The following is a 22,005-nucleotide window of genomic DNA, read 5'->3' as shown; positions in this document are numbered from 1 at the left end:
GGACAGGGAAGCCTGCTATGCTGTAGTCCATGGGATTGCAGAGTCAGAAAGGACTGAGTGACTGAACTGAACTGAGTATTCAGGTAGGTGGCTCTAGGTGTAAAGATCCAGCCTGCCAATGCAGCAGAGAGGCAGGTTCCATCCCTGGGTCAGGAAGATCCCCTGGATAAGGGGATAGCAACCCACTCCCGTATTGTTGTCTGGAAAATTCCATGTACAGAGGAGCCTGGCAGGCTGCAGTTCATGGGGTTGCAGAGAGTCGGACAGGACTGAAGTGACTTAGTACAACATACAGGTGGTATCTGAAGGTTAAAGATAGGATGAGATAATTGCGGGTGTAAGTGTAGCTGGAAATGAGGAGAGGTCCAAGGACCATATCTTGAACACTGCCATGTTTAGAAGAGGAAGAGGAAGATACAGCAGATGAGACAGAGGATTATCAGACAAGGAGGTAGGAGACCCCCACGGAACTGTAGTGTTGTGGGAGTCAATTAAAGTATTTAAAGGAGAAGTACCTAACAGTGTCAAAAGATGCTCAGGGTCCAAGTGAGATGATAATAATAGACCACAGAATTAAACAAAATAAAGGTCTTGGGAGACTCTGACAAGGGCAGTTCTGGGGAAATGGTGGCATGTTAGGGACAGACAATTCTTCTGAGACTCTTTTCTTGCCTCATCTGACTTTTAGACAGAAAGAAAATCCATGTATCCCTGATTAAACTGATACAAATATATACTGTAAAGCAGCAGCAGTCTGGTCATGTCATATCTTATTTCATTCTAAAGGAACAGAGCTAAAAACATCTAGAAAATTCCACAAAAGTACAATAACCCACTTCACTTTCTTAAAACAGAAAGTTGTTTTCTGTACCAGGAGGAACTGAACTAGGGATTCTGGTCGCCTAACTGAAGTGGCCACCTTCCTCTAACTATGTTATGTGAAGTCAAAGAATTCCCCTTCAACAAATCAAACTTCCCTCAAATTAGTAGCTGGAAAAATAGATTAGCTCAGGCTCGTGTTATTACCTTATAATGCCATTTATCTCCTGAGAACTTTAACCCCAGGGGCCAATGCATCTGTCTGATTCATCCAGGGTCAGCACAGGTGAGTCTCAGATAATGCCAGCCTCCTGTTCAAAAACCTCGGTAGAGCTTCCACGAGTCTAGGAGAATTATGAACAAGATGTGGCAGGAGGAGAGGCCTCTGATCCCTGATCCACCCTGTTCTCCCCGCATCCAGAAAACTGGACTGAGGGGAACAACAGAGAGAGGGCTGACTTTAGCCTATCATTTGCAAACTTACACTTTTGGACAACTTCCAAAGCACTACTGTCTGACTATATGCTAAAGAGAAAAAAAAATTAATTAAAACAATGTCCTTCTGATAACATAGGGATTTGCTAAATTATTATAATATAACCCCAAACTCCAGTGTAGCCCATTATAACAAAAGATTAATTTTTTCATTCTCTAGGGTGCTGTGAGATCTTCAGAAAACACAGGTTAAACAATGTCCAGAATTTGAAAGTAGGAACCAGTATTGGAGGAATAATTTGATAATTAAAAATTCTCATGGGGGACTTCCCTGGTGGTCTAGTGGCTAAGACTATGAGCTCCCAATGCAAGGGTCCTGGGTTCAATCCCTGGTCAGGGGACTAGATCCCACATGCTACAACTAAGGGTTTGCATGCTACAACTAAGACCCAGTGCAAATAAATAAATACACATTTTAAAAAAATTCCCATGGAGTGGAGTCAAGTTATTATTGCAACTGAAAAAGCTGCAAGAGATAAGAAGACAATTTTCATATTTTTGAATCAAATTGTATTTATTTAATACATTCTTCTAATTTAAATATTCAATTTGTAGGATTAACTATTTTAACAGCCAGTAGAAATCTTAACATTTATTGCAAAAGATTCTTTTGTGTTCTGCTTTTTTGATGGAGATATCTTCCTCTTCGTCCAAAAACCAAAATGCAATCATAAATTCTGAGACTTCTCAAATAGAACCTTTTGAGATATAGAGTAGAAAAAAAATGAGCTATCTTTTCTTTCTCTCTGCCCATACTCAACATCTAGTGAAAACAGGAATGAGAAAAGAGCTATATGATCTAAATCACAGATATTGGAAAAAATATTGTTTATAAAAACATTGCAAGAGAATATTATTTTAAAAATTGGGGTTTGGCATTTCAGAATATCCTGTCTCTATATTAAGTATATCTGAGAATGTGAGCTGAATATCTAGATATTTGACAGATTCATAAACTGTAAGGAAGGACTCTAACAACTACACTGTGGAGAATAATCATAAAGTTAAGTTACTCTTAAGAAAGAATTTAATTAAACTCTGAAGAGAGAACTTAATTAAACTTTCATTCATAACAAAATTATTTTATAGAAGCATGCAATATTTTGGTGTATTTCAATTATATTAAAAGTACACTTGCAGTCAATATTTATGTGTATTTCTCTCTATACTAGTACTGTGAAGTCAAGTGGGCCATAGGAAACACTACTACAAATAAAGCTGGTGGAGGTGATGGGATTCCAGTTGAGCTATTTCAAATCCTAAAAGATGATGCTGTGAAAGTGCTGCACTCAAATATGCCAGCAAATTTGGAAAACTCAGCAGTGGTCACAGGACTTGAAAAGATCAGTTTTCATTTCAATTCCAAAGAAAGGCAGTTTTAAAGAATGTTCAAACTACTATGCAGCTGTGCTCATTTCCCATGCTAGTAAGGTTGTGCTCAAATTCCTTCAAACTAGGCTTCAGCAGTACATGAACTAAGAACTTCCAGATGTACAAGCTGGGTTTAGAAAAGGCAGAGAAATCAGAGATCAAATTTCTAATAATCGTTGTACTATAGAGAAAGCAAAGTAATGCCAGAAAAACATCTACTTCTGCCTCTTCAACTATGCTAAAGCCTTTGACTGAGTGGATCACAACAAACTGTGGAAAATTCTTAAAGAGTTGGGGTTACCAGACCACCTTACTTGTCTCCTGAGAAACCTGTAGGCAGGTAAAGAAGCAACAGGACCTTACATGCCACAACTGACTGGTTCAAACTTTGGAAAGGAGTACGACAAGGCTGTATATTGTCACTCTGTTTATTTAATTTATATGCAGAATACATCATGAGAAATACCAGGCTGGATGACTCACAAGCTGGAATCAAGATTGCCAGCAGAAATATCAACAATATGCTATTTGCATATCATACCAGTGAGAAAGTGAAGAGGAGCTCTTGATGAGGATGAAAGAGGAGGCTGAAATAGCTGGCTTAAAAGTCAACGTTCTAAAAACGAAGATCATGGCATCCAGTCCCATCACTTCATGGCAAATAGAAGGGTAAAAGTGAAAGCAGTGACAGATTTTATTTTCCTGGGCTCCAAAATCCCTGCAGACAGTGACTTCAGCCATGACATTTAAAAAACATTTGCTGCTTGGAAGGAAAGCTGTGACAAGCCTAGACAGGGTATCAAAAAGCAAGGACATCAATCGCCTTGCCACTAAAGATCTATAGTCAAAGCTATGGTTTTTTCAACAGTCAAGTACAGATGTAAGAGTTAGATGATAAAGAAGGCTGAGCACCAAAGAATTGATACTTTCCAATTGTGGTGCTGGAGAAGACTCTTGAGAGTTCCTTGAACTGCAAGGAGATCAAATCAGTCAATCCTAAAAGAAATCAACAATGAATATTCATTGGAAGGACTGATGCTAAAGCTGAAGCTCTAATACTCTGTCCACCTGATGCTAAGAGCTGACTCATTAGAAAAGACCCTGATGCTGAGAAAGATTGAAGGCAAAAGGAGAAGGGGCAGCAGAGGAAGAAGAGATGATTAGATAGCATCACTGACTCAATAGACATGAGTTTGAGCAAACTCCAGGAGATAGTAAAGGACAGGGAATCCTGGCGTGCTGCAGTCCGTGGGGTTCAAAGAGTCAGACAGGACTCAACAACTGAACAACAATGACAACAGCAATAGTTATGCAGCCATAGGATCAGAACTCAGATTTCTTGAATCTCAATAAATGTTTTTTTGCCATTACCTTAACCTGATAAAATAAAAAGTGCTGCACAGGATAGACATTACAATCCAAACAAATATCTTATGGCTGATTTCATATTGATGTATGGCAGAAACCAACACAATATTGTAATTATGATTGAATTAAAATTATTAAAGAAAAAACCAAATAAATATATACTTTCATCTTTCTATGAGAAAGACTAATAAAAGGACCTAATTTATACTAGAATTTTCTCTGCAGAAGAAGGGAATAAGCAAAAGAAAGAAGTATTTCAGGCGCAACATAAACAGAGATGCATGTACCTTTTCATTCTTGAGATTAAAAAAAAAAAAAATAACAACACATGGCATGTTAGAGGAACCAAAAGCAGGGCTGGAATGTGGGAACTCAGAAATGTCCTCAAAGCTCCCTGGGGAGATGGACAGAGATTGGTCCAAGTGGAGGCATGGAGTCCTGGACTGGGTTTTTCCCTAGATGCAAAGGATTCACAGAAGGATGCTTACAGAGGGGCCATGTGCCCATCTTGACTGTTTAAGAGAAATGTTTTTGCCTCTTAAATGTGTAAACTATATACAATATCAGGTTCAAAAATAGGGTATTCATTAGAGTTCATCTCACTCCTGTTTTACAACCACCCACTTCTCTGTCCCAGATCAAACACTATTTCTTCTTTTTATTTTTTTTAACAAAAATTGAAATATACACATTGTTTGCATTTTGCTTTATTTACTTAACCATCTTAGAACACTTTTCACATCAGCTCACTTAGAGCTGACCAAAAGCTGCATAGTACACTATTGCATGGATATACAAGTCTTTATTTAAATCAGTTTTCCCTTTATAAATATTTAGGAGATGTACACACATATATGTACACACACATATGCCACACTGAATAGGCATATATCATTTTGCCCTTCTGTAAGATACTTAAAGGATAAAACTCCAGAAATAAACAGCTGGGTCATAAAGGCTTTATATACATTTAATTTTGATAGATAATGCCATATTGTTCCCTAAGGTGAGTAAATTAATTTATACTCCCATCAATGTATTGAGCACCTATTATCCTGTTATCACTCTGTTGTGTCCAACTCTTTGCAACCACACAGACTGCAACCCATCAGGCTCCTCTGTCCATGGAATTTTTCCAGGCAAGAATACTGGAGTGGGTTGCCATTTCCTACTTCAGGGGAATCTTCCCGACCCAGGGATCAAACCCGCATCTCCTGCATCCCCTGCATTGGCAGGCGGGTTCTTTATCATTGAGTCACCTGGGAAGCCCTCTTGCCAACACAAGGTATGATCAGAATTTTTAAAATTCACCAGTCTGATAGATGGAAAATGGCATCTTGTTGTAACTTGAATTTCTTTTATGAAGAGAACAGGTCATCTCCATGCACATGGCAATGACCTGAAGGGGGTGAGAGTGAAATCAGGGAGAGCAATGAGCCCGGCTGGCATGGCTGGGTGTGGCAGTGGAGACTGGGAGTGGGGCACAGCCCCACACACTGTGCAGGTGGAACCGAGCCGGCAGGGTGAGGCTGTGCACAGCGCTGACTCTGGGGTCAAAGGTGACTCAGGTGTGTGAATGATGGTGGGAGAGGGATTTGGAAGTGACACGTGAGACTGAAGGAAGACCTCGAGCTCCTTTAGAACAAACACGTGCTATTTTAGTGCTGCCTAGGAGATATCCAGGCAGAGATGTTGTGGAGGAATTGGATATGCAGGGCTGAAGCTTGGAAGGCAGGTCTAGGCTGGGGAGGTACATTCAGGACAGTCCATACTTGTAACAGACTTTACGTAGGGAAATAGTGGAAGGGTTTCAGATCATTCACGATGCATCTCAGTTTGACACTCAATTGACCAAAACATAAAATCTATAGAAATGTGAGTTCCTTAAGAAATCTTGATTCAAGTACTCTCGTAAATGTAGATGGAGCTAGGGATGGGAAGCGTGCATCTTCTGAGAGAAGGAATAGACGTTTTATGAAAAGTTCTTATTAAAAATAGGCTATATCTCCATCTTTACATTCTTCAGTCTTTCTTTTTTTATTCAACTTTTAAAAAAAATAAAAGAACTTCTGTAGCACATTTGGGAAACAAAAAATCATAAAGAAGCTATATAATCCATTAAGTAGAGAACATATCACAGATTTAGTTATCTGTAGGATTCCATGTAGATAGTATAACATAGTCTTTGATTTAACAATATAATGTGAATGTTTACATGCCAGTATTCTTCAAAATATTATTTAAAACTGTCTCCATATAAAAGTGTCTTTACTTAATACGAACATTGTGTATTATAATTTAAAATAATTTTTTCTAAGTTGTACACACATGATTTTCATTTCTTTATTTTGTAGTAGAGCTCACATTTTGACATGCTTACTGCCTATATGTATCAATGAGTTTTTCTTATTTTATTCACAATTTTTGAAATCAGTAATTAATGCTGTTAGAATATCTACAAATAATAACTTGCTTTCCTTTAAAATAACCGGCTTTATACAGCCATCATTACATTTGCTGTCTACTCACTTTCATTAGCTACTTACTCTAACTTTGAACTTTTATTTTTGTGAAAATTCACACCAAAATATCCAGAAGCATATTTTTCTTTGCCTCAAATCAACTTACAGAGCAATGAAGCTCAGTTAATCTAAATTAACCTTATTCTCTTATCACTACCACCTAATTCTAATTTCTCTCTGTCCCAGAATAAATGGGTCTGGCCTATATATACCAATCTAATTTGGACAACTTTATTTTCTGATCTTTCTATAACAATTCTAATATTTTTGAGCAGAAATATAAAAAGATATGAACTGAGACATACGAGGTTATAACTGAAGCACTGTTTATAGGGCCAAAGGACTGGAAACAACTTAAATGTCCATCATAAGGTGCTGGCACATTCATAGGATAAAATATAACGTGGCTGTGACAAGGAATTGAGGACACAGGAGGAGGGAAACTATAATCTATTGGGTTAAAAAAATCAATGTTTAGTATGGCTTGCACTGTAACTGTATGAAAAATGGAGATATTGTATATAACACTATTGCTTGATTTTTAAAAAGCAGCCGTAAATAAATTCTTGTCCACATATAGAGGGTTTACAAGAAAGTTTTAACCTTCTGCAGTGGAACTAAAGACTTGGATTTAAGGTGGAAAGCTAACTTAATTCTCATTCTGTATTTTGTTGTATTGTTTGAACTCTGTATATTGTGCATTTTTAAAAAATTTAAAAGTAAACATAGAAATAAAATTACTCATCTCAGCCCATGCCGTGCACGCCACCTCCCTCCTCCTTCGCTCACTGCCTTTTGGAGACAAACATTGCTGCTGTCTGCCCTCAGCTCTGCACCCACACCTGGCAGTGCAACCCTAGTCAGACTCCACTTGCCGGAACCGATTCTTCATTAAATTGATGCTAATCCCTCTTTTGTTCGTAGTGATGCTTTCTAAGGCCCACTTGACTTCACATTCCAGGATGTCTGGCTCTAGGTGAGTGATCACACCATCGTGATTATCTGGGTCGTGAAGATCTTTTTTGTACAGTTCTTTTGTGTATTCTTGCCACCTCGTCTTAATATCTTCTGCTTCTGTTAGGTCCATACCATTTCTGTCCTTTATCGAGCCCATCTTTGCATGAAATGTTCCTTTGGTATCTCCAATTTTCTTGAAGAGATCTCTAGTCTTTCCCATTCTGTTGTTTTTCCTCTACTTCTTTGCATTGATTGCTGAGGAAGGCCTTCTTATCTCTTCTTGCTATTCTTTGGAACTCTGCATTCAGATGCTTATATCTTTCCTTTTCTCCTTTGCTTTTTGCTTCTCTTCTTTTCACAGCTATTTGTAAGGCCTCCCCAGACAGCCATTTTGTTTTCTTGCATTTCTTTTCCATGGGAATGGTCTTGATCCCTGTCTCCTGTACAATGTCATAAACCTCAGTCCGTAGTTCATCAGGCACTCTATCTATCAGATCTAGGCCCTTAAATCTATTTCTCACTTCTACTATATAATCATAAGGGATTTGATTTAGGTCATACCTGAATGGTCTAGTGGTTTTCCCTACTTTCTTCAATTTAAGTCTGAATTTGTCAATAAGGAGTTCATGATCTGAGCCACAGTCAGCTCCTGGTCTTGTTTTTGCTGACTGTATAGAGCTTCTCCATCTTCCAGTTGAGCTATTTCAAATCCTGAAAGATGATGCTGTGAAAGTGCCGCACTCAATATGCCAGCAAATTTGGAAAACTCACCAGTGGCCACAGGACTGGAAAAGGTCAGTTTTCATTCCAATCCCAAAGACAGGCAATGCCAAAGAATGCTCAAACTACCACACAATTGCAGTCATCTCACATGCTAGTAAAGTAATGCCCCAAATTCTCCAAGCCAGGCTTCAGCAATACGTGAACCGTGAACTCCCAGATAGTCAAGCTGGTTTTAGAAAAGGCAGAGGAACCAGAGAGCAAATTGCCAACATCTGCTGGATCATTGAAAAATCAAGAGAGTTCCAGAAAAACATCTATTTCTGCTTTATTGACTATGCCAAAGCCTTTGACTGTGTGGATCACAATAAACTGTGGAAAATTACTCAAGAGATGGGAATACCAGACCACCTGACCTGCCTCTTGAGAAATCTGTATGCAGGTCAGGAAGCAACAGTTAGAACTGGACATGGAACAACAGACTGGTTCCAAATAGGAAAAGGAGTATGTCAAGGCTGTATGTTGTAATCCTGCTTATTTAACTTATATGCAGAGTACATCATGAGAAACGCTGGGCTGGAAGAAGCACAAGCTGGGATCAAGATTGCCAGGAGAAATATCAATAACCTCAGATATGCAGATGACACCACCCTCATGGCAGAAAGTGAAGAGGAACTAAAAAGCCTCTTGATGAAAGAGAAAGAGGAGAGTGAAAAAGTTGGCTTAAAACTCAACATTCAGAAAACAAAAGATCATGGCATCTGGTCCCATCGTTTCATGGGAAATAGATGGGAAAACAGTGGAAACAGTGTCAAACTTTATTTTTTTGGGCTCCAAAATCACTGCAGATGGTGACTGCAGCCATGAAATTAAAAGACGCTTACTCCTTGGAAGAAAAATTATGACCAACCTAGATAGTATATTGAAAAGCAGAGACATTACTTTGCCAACAAAGGTCCATCTAGTCAAGGCTATGGTTTTTCCAGTGGTCATGTATGGATGTGAGAGTTGGACTGTGAAGAAAGCTGAGCGCTGAAGAGATGATGCTTTTAAACTGTGGTTTTGGAGAAGACTCTTGAGATTCCCTTGGACTGCAACGAGATCCAACCAGTCCATTCTGAAGGAGATCAGCCCTGGGTGTTCTTTGGAAGGAATGATGCTAAAGCTGAAACTCCAGTACTTTGGCCACCTCATGTGAAGAGTTGACTCATTGGAAAAGACTCTGATGCTGGGAGGGATTGGGGGCAGGAGGAGAAGGGGACGACAGAGGATGAGATGGCTGGATGGTATCACTGACTCGATGGACGTGAGTCTGAGTGAACTTACCGAGTTGGTGATGGACAGGGAGGCCTGGTGTTCTGCGATTCATGGGGTCACAAAGAGTCGGACACGACTGAGTGACTGAACTGAACTGAATTCCTCTTTTAGAAATGTGACAAACTTCATGGGAAAGCTTCTGCCTGAACTCTGTACTGCTGATAATGTTAGTCTATTCTGTCCAATAACAAACACATCATTTTGACTCTTGTTTATCATTCTTGCTTCCTATTCTCCCCCACTGTCCCCCCAAGGTTTCCTTGCCCACAGAAAACTGCACAGAAGGCCCCACATAGCTATTATATCACATTGACAGTAAACAGTAGCTTTAAGGAGATTTTTCAAAAGTCAAGACAATTGTACGAGAAGGGGTTTGATAGTAGGTGTGCCCTTTGGAATACTACAAGACTAGAGTTGAGGGTTGATCTGTTCATGACATACATCTGTTGTAGAAAACTAAACAGCTAAAATAAACATTAGTGGTGAACTTTCTACATACTATTGCTACTGACATCTCATTATATAAAGTTAATTTGGAGCAGAAACTGTCTTATTATCAATCTACAGGAATCTGAGGCTAGGTTTGTGCATGAAACAGTAATTTACATTCACACTATTAACCTCCAGTCCTGGTTCTGTTGAGGTCAAGTACATGTTTATAATTATTCTACTTCCTCTAAATCCAGAAGATAAAACTTTTTCTGGGGATGAGGGTGATACTTTCCTCCAAACAAAAGGGGAAAACATAGCCAATTTTTAAATCAAGGACTTTTCTTAGAGTGTTTTCCAACACGCTTATGAGATCAGTCAAAATATTTATATATACTCAAGCACTTTGAAATCTCAAGCTGTTTTGACCAGCTGTCATTTTGGTGTCAAACTCCGGTCATTTTAATGTGAAACAAAGGTCAACTGAGGGTTTGTCTTCCTCTTCTCCTATTAGTGAGACACTCTATAGTTATGGAATTCTGCTTAAACTCCCGACAGTATGTCCCCACTGCAGATTGCTGTTATCCAGGCCCGTGGGGTTTCATGACTATTTATAAATAAAATAGGAAGAAATGGAGAAAAGTAAAAATGTCAAATTAATATTTTAAGGTATCGTCGGAAACCAAAAAGATAGACAACCCAGTATGGTCTATGCATGTTTTGGCACTGACGGTTAGGAAACATTTGCATGTAAGAATGATATCCAGTGTGTGCACCGTGCCAATTCATTTTTTTCTCTGTATCTAAAATAAGATGGCACCAACATAAGAGCTATAGATTTCCACTTGTAAAATATATGAAATGTCTTGTCATGGTATGACGTGTACAGTGCAGGGAATAGAAATAACTATACCACATCTCTGTATGCTGACTAGACTTATGATAGTGATCATTTTCAAATGTATAGAATTATCAAATCATTGTGTTGTATAATAGGAACTAACAGGGTTGTAGCTCAATTATACTTCAAAAATAGTCATAGAAAAAGAGATCAGATTTGTCATAATCAGAAAGGTACAGACTTCCAGTTATGAAATAAATAAATATGGAGATGTAATGTACAGCATAATAAATAGAATTAACACTGCTGCTGCTGCTGCTAAGTCACGTCAGTCGTGTCTGTGCGACCCCATAGATGGCAGCCCACCATCCCTGGGATTCTCCAGGCAAGAACACTGGAGTGGGTTGCCATTTCCTTCTCCAATGCATCAAAGTGAAAAGTGAAACTGAAGTTGCTCAGTTGTGTCCAACTCTTAGCGACCCCATGGACTGCAGCCCACCAGGCTCCTCCGTCCATGGGATTTTCCAGGCAAGAATACTGGAGTGGGGTGCCATTGCCTTCTCTGAGAATTAACACTATTGTATGTTAAATATGAGAGTTGTTAAGAGAGTAAATCCTAAGAATTCTCATCAAAGGGAAAATGTTTTTCAATTTCTTTAATTTTGTATTTGTATGAGAAGATAGATATTCATTAAGCTTATTGTGGTAATCATTTTATGATGCACATAAGTCAAATAATTATGTTGTATGTTGTACACCCTAAGCTTACACACTGCTGTATGTCAATTATATCTCAAAAAAAAACCCACAAAAAACTAGAAGAGGAAAAAATTAAAAATAATAAGATGGCATAGTCTTTTTTCCATTGCTCATTCTAGAAACTACACTATAAAGATTATTACTTTAGCTATGAGAACTTCCCTCATAGCTCAGTTGGTAAAGAGTCTGCCTGCAATGCAGGAGACCTGGGTTCAAATCCTGGGTCAGGACAATCCTCTGGAGAAGGAAATGACAACCCACTCCAGTATTCTCACCTGGAGAATCCCCATGGACAGAGGAGCCTGGCAGGCTACAATCCATTGGATCATAAGAGTTGGACATGACTTAGTGAATAAACCACCACCACCAAAGATCATTACAAATTTTAATAAATTGTTGGTCTTTAAAAATACATTGCTTATTTCTAAAGTTTATTCTCTCAGTTTTCTGTTTATCCCTCAAATTTATATGCTAATACCTATTCCTGGCTTTTTTCCCTAGACTTTTAATTCTCACCTTAATTTTTTTTTTTGCTAACCTGCATCAGGATAATTAATTACATGGAATTATTTTATGAGTCATCACATTAAAGAAGGGCTTAGAATTACACATTCAAACCATGATAAATGAGGAAAAGTATTTGCAGGTATCTACTTGGTTCCCTTTAAGTGAGGTTCTAAGTGACACACTCTCCCAGTTAGCATTTGCTGTCAGCCGCACCTGGTTCACTCACCCTTCATTGAACACAAATGTGCTGCACATCCGCTGTGAGCCTGGCATGAGCATGGGTGCTGGGGAGGTGGTGGTGAATGAAAACAGTCACTTGTCCTCTGAGAAATGGTAAAGACATGACAGATTAATAATGCAGACAGTGGTAAGTTTTATGACAAAAAGTAGTAGGCATACAGGACAGACAGTGAGAGAGGAGGAGCTACTTCAGTTGTGTGAAGAAGATAGCCTCTCTGGAGAGGTCCATCTGATACCCAAATCAGGAGAGGCCATCAGGACTGAGCCGAGAGAGCATGAGACCTGGGCTTGGTGTGTTCAAGGAGCAGAAAGAAGGCAGGGAGTGAGGGTGAGGCGTGGCACGTGAGGTCAGGGAGATAAGCAGGCCACAGGGAAGGAAGGCGCCTCGGCCACAGAAGGAGTTTGTTTTCTGCTCTAATGGTCATGGGAAACGGTCACTGGGAAGCTCACTCTGGAGCCTATGTAGAGAAGAAGTGCAGGGCTGCAGAGATGATGACTCTAGGAAGCTAGAAGACCTTAAAAACAGTCCTGGCAAGAGAGGGCAGTGATTTAGATTGGAGTTTAGCACAGGATATGGTAAGAATTAGGTGCCTTGGATGTAGCACTGATATGGACTTTTTGAAAACTTAAGGTAAAGAACCTTAATGTTTCCTATACTTTAGCACTTTTTATTTCAAAGAAAATGAGTAAGAGTGAACAAAAAGCGTGGTATATCGCTTCTTCCCAAATGGGTATAATCCTATTTCTCCAACAGCTTATTACTCATTGACATCATTTAATCACAGAATATTAGACTTGGAAGAGATCACAGAGTTACACAACCCAATTATCTGTTTTGCTCTAGCTTGAACAGGTTGGAATCAAAGAAAGCACAGGGAATATCACAATAGGTCATTAATGTTTCCTGCTGCAATTATAATGTAAATACTAATAAGCCAAAATAACAAATTGTTTTTTATGTTTACATAAAAATTCAGAATGAACAAGATTTCATTACAAATTTTCCCTTGAGACATAATTCTATGAGCAGCCTAGATTTATAAAATAGCAATGGGCCGAACATAACTATATATTTTCCTTTAGTTTTGTGTGTCTAGGGGATATCTTTAACTTAAAATTTAACTACATTTTCAGGACACCAATTTTAAATTACTCACATTTCTAAGACTTTTCTTAATAAGACCCCAGATAAGGTCCCATATCATAGCTCTAATCATTAGAAAAATAGTTGGTGTGAATAAATCTTATGTATGAAAATTCTATACTCTAATATAAAGTTGAGTAAAACATTACTACTCAACTTGTAGTAGTGTGTTTGATTTAAAACAGTGTTTCTGAATATTTTCTTTTAAAAACTTCATAGTCTTCATCTCCTAGAGATAGTGAAAAATCTCTGTGAAACAGAAGAAATTATTTATTCAACAAATATTTATTGAGTACCTTCAGGGGCCAGGCATTGTTCCAGTCATTGAGGATATGGCAGTGAGAGAAAGGCTACAAAAAAGTAGCCAAGTTGTAATTTGTAATTACTTCATCAGAGAGTGATAGTGTCATGGGGAAAACTAAAGCATGGAGAAAGCGACGAGGAATGTGGTAGAAGGAATTGCTATTTTATCCATAAGAGAAAAAGCCATTCAGATAAAGAGACTGTGCAGGCAGAGACGACAGCAAATGCCAAATGCGTGAGGGGGAAGCACGTTTGGTGTATGGGAGGAGTGATAAGAAGACCTGGGTCACAGTGTTAAGCAAAGTGAAAATGTTAGTTGCTCAGCCACATCTGACTCTGAAATAGACTGTAGCCCTCCAGGGTCCTCTGTCCATGGAATTCTCCAGGCAAGAATACTGGAGTGGGTAGCCATTCCCTTCTCCAGGGGATCTTTCCGACCCAAGGCTTGAACCCAGGTCTCTTGCATTGCAGGCAGATTCTGTACCACCTGAGCCACCAGGGAAGCCCAGGTCACAGTGGTAGGCAGGGGCAAAATTCTGGGGGCCTCGTGGACCACTGTGGAGACTTTGGCTTTTACTTTGAGTAGGCAGGCACTGGAGAATTCCAAAGAGGAGAGTGGCGCCATCTGATTAAATATGTTGTAACAGGGTCACTCTGGCTGCTGTTTTGATCATTGTGAGTGTGTGTACGCATGTTCATGCTGGGGGCAGGTACTCTGCGGCGGAAGAAGTGCTGTTAGGACACCACTGCAAAGATCCAGGCAAGAGAAGGCGATAGCTTGGACCAGGATGGACAGTGTGGAACTGGCGAGAAGTGGTTAGTTAGGCCCTGCGTGCCTTAGATGATACAGTCAACCACACTGCCACTAAATCCGACATGGCTCATGAAAGAGGAGTGAGGGGTGACTCTGTGGTTGGGGCCTGAGCAACCAGAAATGTGGACCTGCCCTTTACTGAGCAGGGAGACTGCGAGAGCAGGTCTAGAGTGAGCCCCTGGAGCTGAGTTGACTGAGCGGGGAGATTGTGAGAGGCAGGTCCAGAGTGAGCCCCTGGAGCTGAGTTTTTCACTGGGTAGGTTGGAGGCACTAATTAAACATCCAAGAGGAAATGTTGCAAAGCAGTTGAGATATGAGTTTAGCAGCTGAAAAGGGAGGTTGTGGCAAGAAATATAAATTGAGAAGCATGAACTTTCAATAACATTTAAAGCTGTGACATTAGTGACATGTAGGGTATGGACTCTTTAAGGTTTTTGTGTATGAACCCCTTTGAAAATTTGTTAAAATCCACAGACTCCTTCCCTGAATGACATTTTAAATGCACAAAATAAAATACATCTTAAATATGTTTCAGTATATGTAATTGGTATAGAGAAAGCCAATTATAATAAAACAGTCATCAAAACATCTTAAAAGTTATACAGTAGTAAACTAATATTTTTATTGATACATTAAATAATGAGACCTAACAGTGAGCAAAATAATCACAGTCACTTCAAAGAAATCATATGCATAAATATTTCAAGATATCTGTAATAGTTATAATGAGATGGAAATATCTGCAATTTTTTACTGGCAAATAAACTGACAGATCTAGCTGGTATTACCATGGTTTGGTTGTCTATGTTCACTATTTAAGGAAATGCAAAGTTCATCTAGAGGTTCATGAAAATAAAGAAATGTTTCCCTTTCAAGATCACAGAGACCAGGCCTGTGGACTCCAGGTTAAGAATCCCTCACTTAGGGTTGGAACACAGCTAGAGAAGAGGGGAGGGCCACAGTGCAGAACTTGGGATTCTCCAACATGAACAGGCAGGGGGAAAGGAGACATGGCAAGGAAAACAGAGAGAACGGGACAACATTTAAAATTAAAAGGAGACAATCTAAGTCAAGGAACATGTTCCTCTTTAAATATCCTCAATCCTACCTATGCATTTGGCAGACAGCCTCAATGTACAGACTTCATTTCCTTATCAAGTCTTTTATTTACATTTGCATTTTCATATTGTTTTAGAATTCCAGTTCCTTGATAAGGAATTGTGTTTGTATTATATTTAGGGAAACTCAGTTTTTTTCCTAGAGTATCCTTTATCCAGGGCATGTTAATCACTAGTATTTTCAATTTTATGTAGAGTAAATTGATTTTCTATATGACATGCTTTCCTCTCAATCACTAGATTAGATTTTATGGGAAGTTCTAATGATCCCACAAAATAGCTACTTTATCCACTTGGGCAAATATTGTCACAATTTACCATCTAAACAATGGAAACTGCAGTTCATAATATATACTGAAATGTAGACTTTAATTGGCTTATTGAAGACATAAAGCTGATAATTTATGTGATGATGCTGATAACACACAATACTCATCCATAGCCACAAATGGAAGATGGAAAGGCTGATCATTAAATTGGGAAGTAGGAGGATACTGCTGAAGTATGTTGGAAATACATTCATATATGTTTTAGATATATACACATAAATGCTGCTGCTGCTGCTAAGTCACTTCAGTCGTGTCCGACCCTGTGCGACCCCATAGACGGCAGCCCACCAGGCTCCCCCATCCCTGGGATTCTCCAGGCAAGAACACTGGATTGGGTTGCTATTTCCTTCTCCAATGCATGAAAGTGAAAGGTGAAAGTGAAGTTGCTCAGTCGTGCCCGACTCCTAGCGACCCCATGGACTGCAGCCTACCAGGCTCCTCCGTCCATGGGATTCTCTAGGCAAGAGTACTGGAGTGGGGTGCACATATATAAGATACTCTAAATTGCTGTGTGCATCTAAAATGAAAGCCTAGAAAAATTATGGAAAAGCTCTGACAAATGGCAACAAAATTGCAACATTAAGCCTACTACTAAAAGGCACTTCAAAATCTGTTAGAGTAATGTTAAAAATAGATACAGCTTTCAAGTATCTTCCTTTAGTCTATTTAGGTTGAAAGATACTTTAAGAACAACTGGGAAGTGTAAACACATACTGAAGATTAGACAATGATATTGGTGTTAATTCTCTAGGATGCAGTTACCCTGCTGTGGTTACACAGGAGGTTGTCCCAGAAATGCGGGCTGAATGTGTAGGGCTGAGGTGTCGCCCTGTCTACAATTTAAAGTTTCAATAATTCAGGGGGGAAAAGTAAATGTCTCTGTGTGTACCTATGTGTGTAGAGAGAAAGAGAAAGACAAAAAAACACACAAACAAACAGAGAAAGGAGACAAGATATGAGGGAAAGTGTTAATTACTGAATGTTAGAAAATGACAAAGGTATTCACTCTACTAGTCTTTAAATTTTTCTATAGATGGGAAAACTATCAAAATTAAAAGCTGTGGAAAAAATTCCGCAGAAATGTATATACTGTTAATTTCCTACAATAATGGTATGTAAATCTATAATACCTAAAACAAGGAGGTAATGATGTATACAGTATAAATTTTAAAAGAAACATGAATTTCATATAAACTGAATTCAAAATACAAATCATTAAATGGGACGATCATTTCATATGCATTAAAAGTGTGATACACAGGGAAGAATAACTTCCTGATGTCCCTTAGTTGTGTCCTTCCAATTCAGTGTCTCTAATCTCAACCAGATCTCACTGGTGCTCAAAAATTATCTGTGCTCAGTTTCTCCAAAGCTCCAAAGGCAGTATTTACATTGTTATCATTCTCAAAAGTTCCGTTACTCTTTGAGCAGATGATCTCATTTTCAAGTTCAAAGAAAACAGAAACATCAGATAGGAAGTCCTTCACCTTCATGCTCTGTGGTAGACGCTGCCATCTGGCTGATCCAACTGCCATTTCAAGTCTGTGATTTCTTCCACTCCCAGCCTCTCCTGGAGTGACACGTGGCCATGTGACCCAGTACTGGCCAATGAGAAGTAAGCAGAGGGATCCTAAGGCCTCTGGAAACACTTTCCTGGTTAGAGGACCAAGTGTGGCCAGCACCGTCCCCTCCCCCTTGCTCCCGCCTTGCTCTTGGCCTGAGAGGGAAAGGTGAATGCAGGAGGCCCACCCCCTCAGTGGGCCTCCGCGAGGTGCACCCTGTCACTGAGCACAGAAGCCATGCCAGCAGTTGCTTCCCTGAGAGAAACACTGTCACTTGAGAAAACTAAACCTCTGCGAGAGTGAGGCACTCTTAGCTGGGTTTTCTGCTATTTGTAGTGGAAAGCGTTCCTAGCTGACACAGAAGCTGTTGTCTCCCTTCCACAGTTAAGAGGGCTCCTTATCCAGCACTATGGATCCCATTCCCACCTTCTCAGAGGCCCCTCGGTTGACTGCACCCCATCCCCTTCAGTATCTTCAACCTTTTTCTCTCTCTCTATTTTACATCATCAGTGTTTCACACACTCGTTTCCCCTGTACTAAACAAAACATTCATGTATAAAACAAACTGTCCCTCAACCTGCCATCTTCCTGAGCTGCTTCTGCCTTATCTCTGTCCCTCCTTTCACCATCATTCTTCTTAAAAGAGCTGTCTACATCCACAGTCTCCAATTCCTTATTTCCTATTACTCAACTCACTGTATCTGGATTGTGCCCTGGCCGCTACTGAAAGTGCTTTTGCCAAGGTCACCAGCTACATCTTACTGCAAAATCCTATGGGAATTGTCTTATTTTTAACTTAGTTGACCTCTTTGTTGCATTTGACACCATGACCATACTATCCTTTTTGAAATATTTTCTCCCTTAGATTTTAAAAAGTATTATGTCCTAGTTTTCCTTCCTTCCTCTGGCAGATCCTTCTGAGCCTCTTTTGAAGGATCCTGTTTTTGCCTGTTGGTATGAAATTAGTATCTATATATTGCTGTATCTCCAATCTGCATCTCTTCAGAAGCTCAAGCCCTCCTCTTGCCCATGTTTTCTCTCTCCACATATGGTACCATCCACCCAGTGCTCCAAGCCAGATTCTGAAAGGATCCATGATGTCCTCTCTCCCCCTTGTTCCTCAAATCCAGTTAATAGTAATCCCTGTGAATTCAGCATCCTAAAGCTCTGTGACCAGCCCCCTCCTTCAGTCCTGCTAATCTTCTCCCAGGTTAACCTCTTCCGGCATCAGCTTCCTAAACCTCTGCCTCAGGTGACCTCATCTCTAGGCTGTTGTTCTGGCAGTCTTGCCACCCTCTCTTTTACTTCTAAGCTTGTGTGCATGTCCTCTGACCAGAATTTGTTTTCACAAGGCTGAGTATCACTAGTACTAACCTTTCAATGCTCAGTTTAGGTTCCCACTGCTCTGGGACCTTAAGCTGGCTGGGTGTTCCTGCTATGTGTTTGCACAACATCCTATACCCTTACTATCTTATTTTTGTTTTGTTTTGCTACATAAGGACACATTTCATTTCTCCAAATACATTCCTTAGATTATAATGCCAAGATTTGAATTTCCTTGGCACTAAGACAACAATTCTCTGTATAGCACAGGCATTCATTAATGGTTGTGGATTGAATCACTGTAATATTAAGGATCTGCATTTAATTTTTTAAAGAGTCACTTACTCTACAATGAAAAAAAGGACATAAATTTAAAGAAAGCCATTAAAATGACTTTAGTAGTCATTTAGACAATTATATTCTACTTATTGAGGAGGGCATGGAAACCCACTCCAGTGTTCTTGCCTGGAGAATCCCCAAGATAGAGGAGCCTGGCAGGCTACCATCCATGGGGTCACAAAGAATCGGACACGACTGAGCAACTAAGCACAGCACAGCATTCCACTTATTAGGATGGATATATGCTACTTTTGAAGATAAGAAGTGACCTTTTATCATCCCTGAGGTATATAAATTGGTTATTGCCTATTGCAGTAAAAATTCCAAGGAAAATAATTAAACAAATTATGTATAAACCACTAACTACATCTATATGGATTGTCCACAAGGAAAAGGGCATAAAATGCATTCAATCACTTCAGTGTTGGTGAGACCGGAACTCTCATATACTGCTGGCAGGACAGTAAGATGATACGCTCACTTTGGAAAACCCCATACTATTCCTTAAAAATTAAACATGCACCTATCATATACCCCAGCCAGTAAAAATGCATGAGGAAAAATTGTGGAGTGATAGAAATGTGCTACATATCTTGATTGTGACAATAATTATATGAGCCTACACATTTTTCAAAAGTCATCAAATTGCATACTTATATGTAGTGACATTATCTTATGTAAATTAACTCAATTAGTTTTCTTGATTTTTCAAAAAATTGCAAATATTTTGACTGGATAATTTGATGAATTAAAGAAGTGCTATCTTAAGATACGATAATGTTATTTTGTTTATAAAAACTAAAAAATAATGTCCTATAATTTATAGTTACATCCTGTTAATAACATACTGACAGAATGTTTTAATGACTAAGATTTGCTTCAGAGCAATCCAGACCAGAATTATGTGGAAGCATTTAATAAACAAAACTTACCATATATTGAGAATTATTGAAGCTGGGTGACTGATATGTGGGTTACACTATACATTTATCTCGACTTTTTTGTAGCCTTTTGAGAATTGTTAGTTTAGAAAGTAAAATAAATAAAAGTGTAAAAATATTTAAATGCATCCAAAAGCTTTAACATGATGTAAGTAGAAAATTTAATTAAATAAAGTCTAATTAAGTCAATCTAATTTAATCATCAGAGAAGCAGAGGCCAACAAGACCAAAATAATTTAAAAATAAGACCCTTATGTAACAGTGTTACACATAAATTCAGAAATAACAGCGTGACATTCTTGAAACGTCAGATTATTACCAGGATTTACTGTAATTAGTTTTCTTTACTTAATATGCATGTGCTTCAGATTACAAAACCAAGAAGTTGCTTTGTATGATGAACCAAAGGCTGACACTTTGATCAGCTGAAGCTTTTAAAAATTTTTCAACAATCTAATTGTCAACACAATATAACAATACAAAAAATGCCATCTGAATTCCAGATAAATTTTAAGATAAGCCACCTATTTCTTGATTCTAAGGAGAAAGTGGATTTTTTTCCCAGGTTATATAAGCTATGTACATGGGGTTCCCTAGTGGCTCAGCTGTTAAAGCATCCACCAGCACTGCGGGAGACCTTGGCTAGGAAGATCCCCTGGACAAGGGAACAGTTACCCACTCCAGTATCCTGGCCTAGAGAATTCCATGAACAGAGGAGCCTGGCAGGCTACAGTCCATGAGGTCACAAAAAGTCAGATTGGACTGAGCGACTTTCACTTTCTTTCACTTCAAGTAGCTCAGCTGGTAAAGGATCCGCTTGCAATGCAGGAGACCCCGGTTCAATTCCTAGGTCGGGAAGATCCACTGGAGAAGGGATAGGTTACCCACTCCACTATTCTGGCCTGGAGAATTCCATGGACTGTATAGTCCATGGGGTCGCAAAGAGTCGGACACGACTGAGTGACTTTCACTTTCATGCACATGTATGACCAAAGGGTAATATTGTCCTCTTTATTGCTAAATACAAAATATGTTTCAGTACAATAATATAAGTTTACAAAGGAAAATTCTGTCTATATGCCAACACACTCAACATCCAAGAAAAAAAGATCAAGGCCAAAAATTCAAAGAAGTAAATGTCAGTTTTAAAACTTATCAATGATCTTTCAAGCCAAATATGGTTTGGGGATATGATTTGGGACAAAATGCCTGACAAAAACTGTTAAATCAATTCATCCTTTCAATTCTATGTTCATGTGCTTTAGGATTTCAGATCATTAGCTCTTCTATGACTATTTGCTTCTACCTCTAAATTGTAAGCTCTCTGAATGCAGGCGCTCAGTCCTAAGCGGTGTTTGTATCTCCCATTAAACCCCATACAACATTGGGGTTCACAAAAATAAAAGCCTGGAGCCGAATGAATAAAGCCCACATCACATACTGAGGCACCCTAGATCTTAGAGCCACAGATGGGGTGGCTGACTGCCTCACAATTCCCAGGTGGCCACACCTGTATGACACCCTTTCTCTGGTTAAAGACTCTACCATCTGGTCACACAAACCAAGAGCAGCACACAAACCAAGCCTGATTAATGAGAGTCCTTCTTCCAGATCCTAGAAATGGATTCTGAGAAGGAGCCATTGCATCCTTTTCCTCTAGAATCTGAGAGCTTTAGGCACATGAGCTTTGGCGCTGTCAGGGGCTACCTGTTTAGTTTCACAGAGAAGCTAGTTTCTACAGCCAACATCCAGAAAGCAGAGCGGGGAGACAGCACGTGGTCAGATGA

At 39.2% G+C, this 22,005-nt stretch overlaps 1 protein-coding gene across 3 annotated transcripts in view; it reads right to left on the bottom strand.

Annotated features, from left to right (window-relative positions):
* Positions 1-22,005, bottom strand: part of LRAT (lecithin retinol acyltransferase) — a 151,100-nt gene that overhangs the window by 75,822 nt on the left and 53,273 nt on the right. The gene's annotated exons all lie outside the window — the stretch shown is intronic.

Source organism: Bubalus bubalis, chromosome 17, assembly GCF_019923935.1.
Source record: "Bubalus bubalis isolate 160015118507 breed Murrah chromosome 17, NDDB_SH_1, whole genome shotgun sequence".
Lineage (NCBI taxonomy): Eukaryota > Metazoa > Chordata > Mammalia > Artiodactyla > Bovidae > Bubalus > Bubalus bubalis.
Note: the sequence above shows the minus strand (reverse complement) of the source record. Positions and strands in the feature narration are given on the sequence as shown.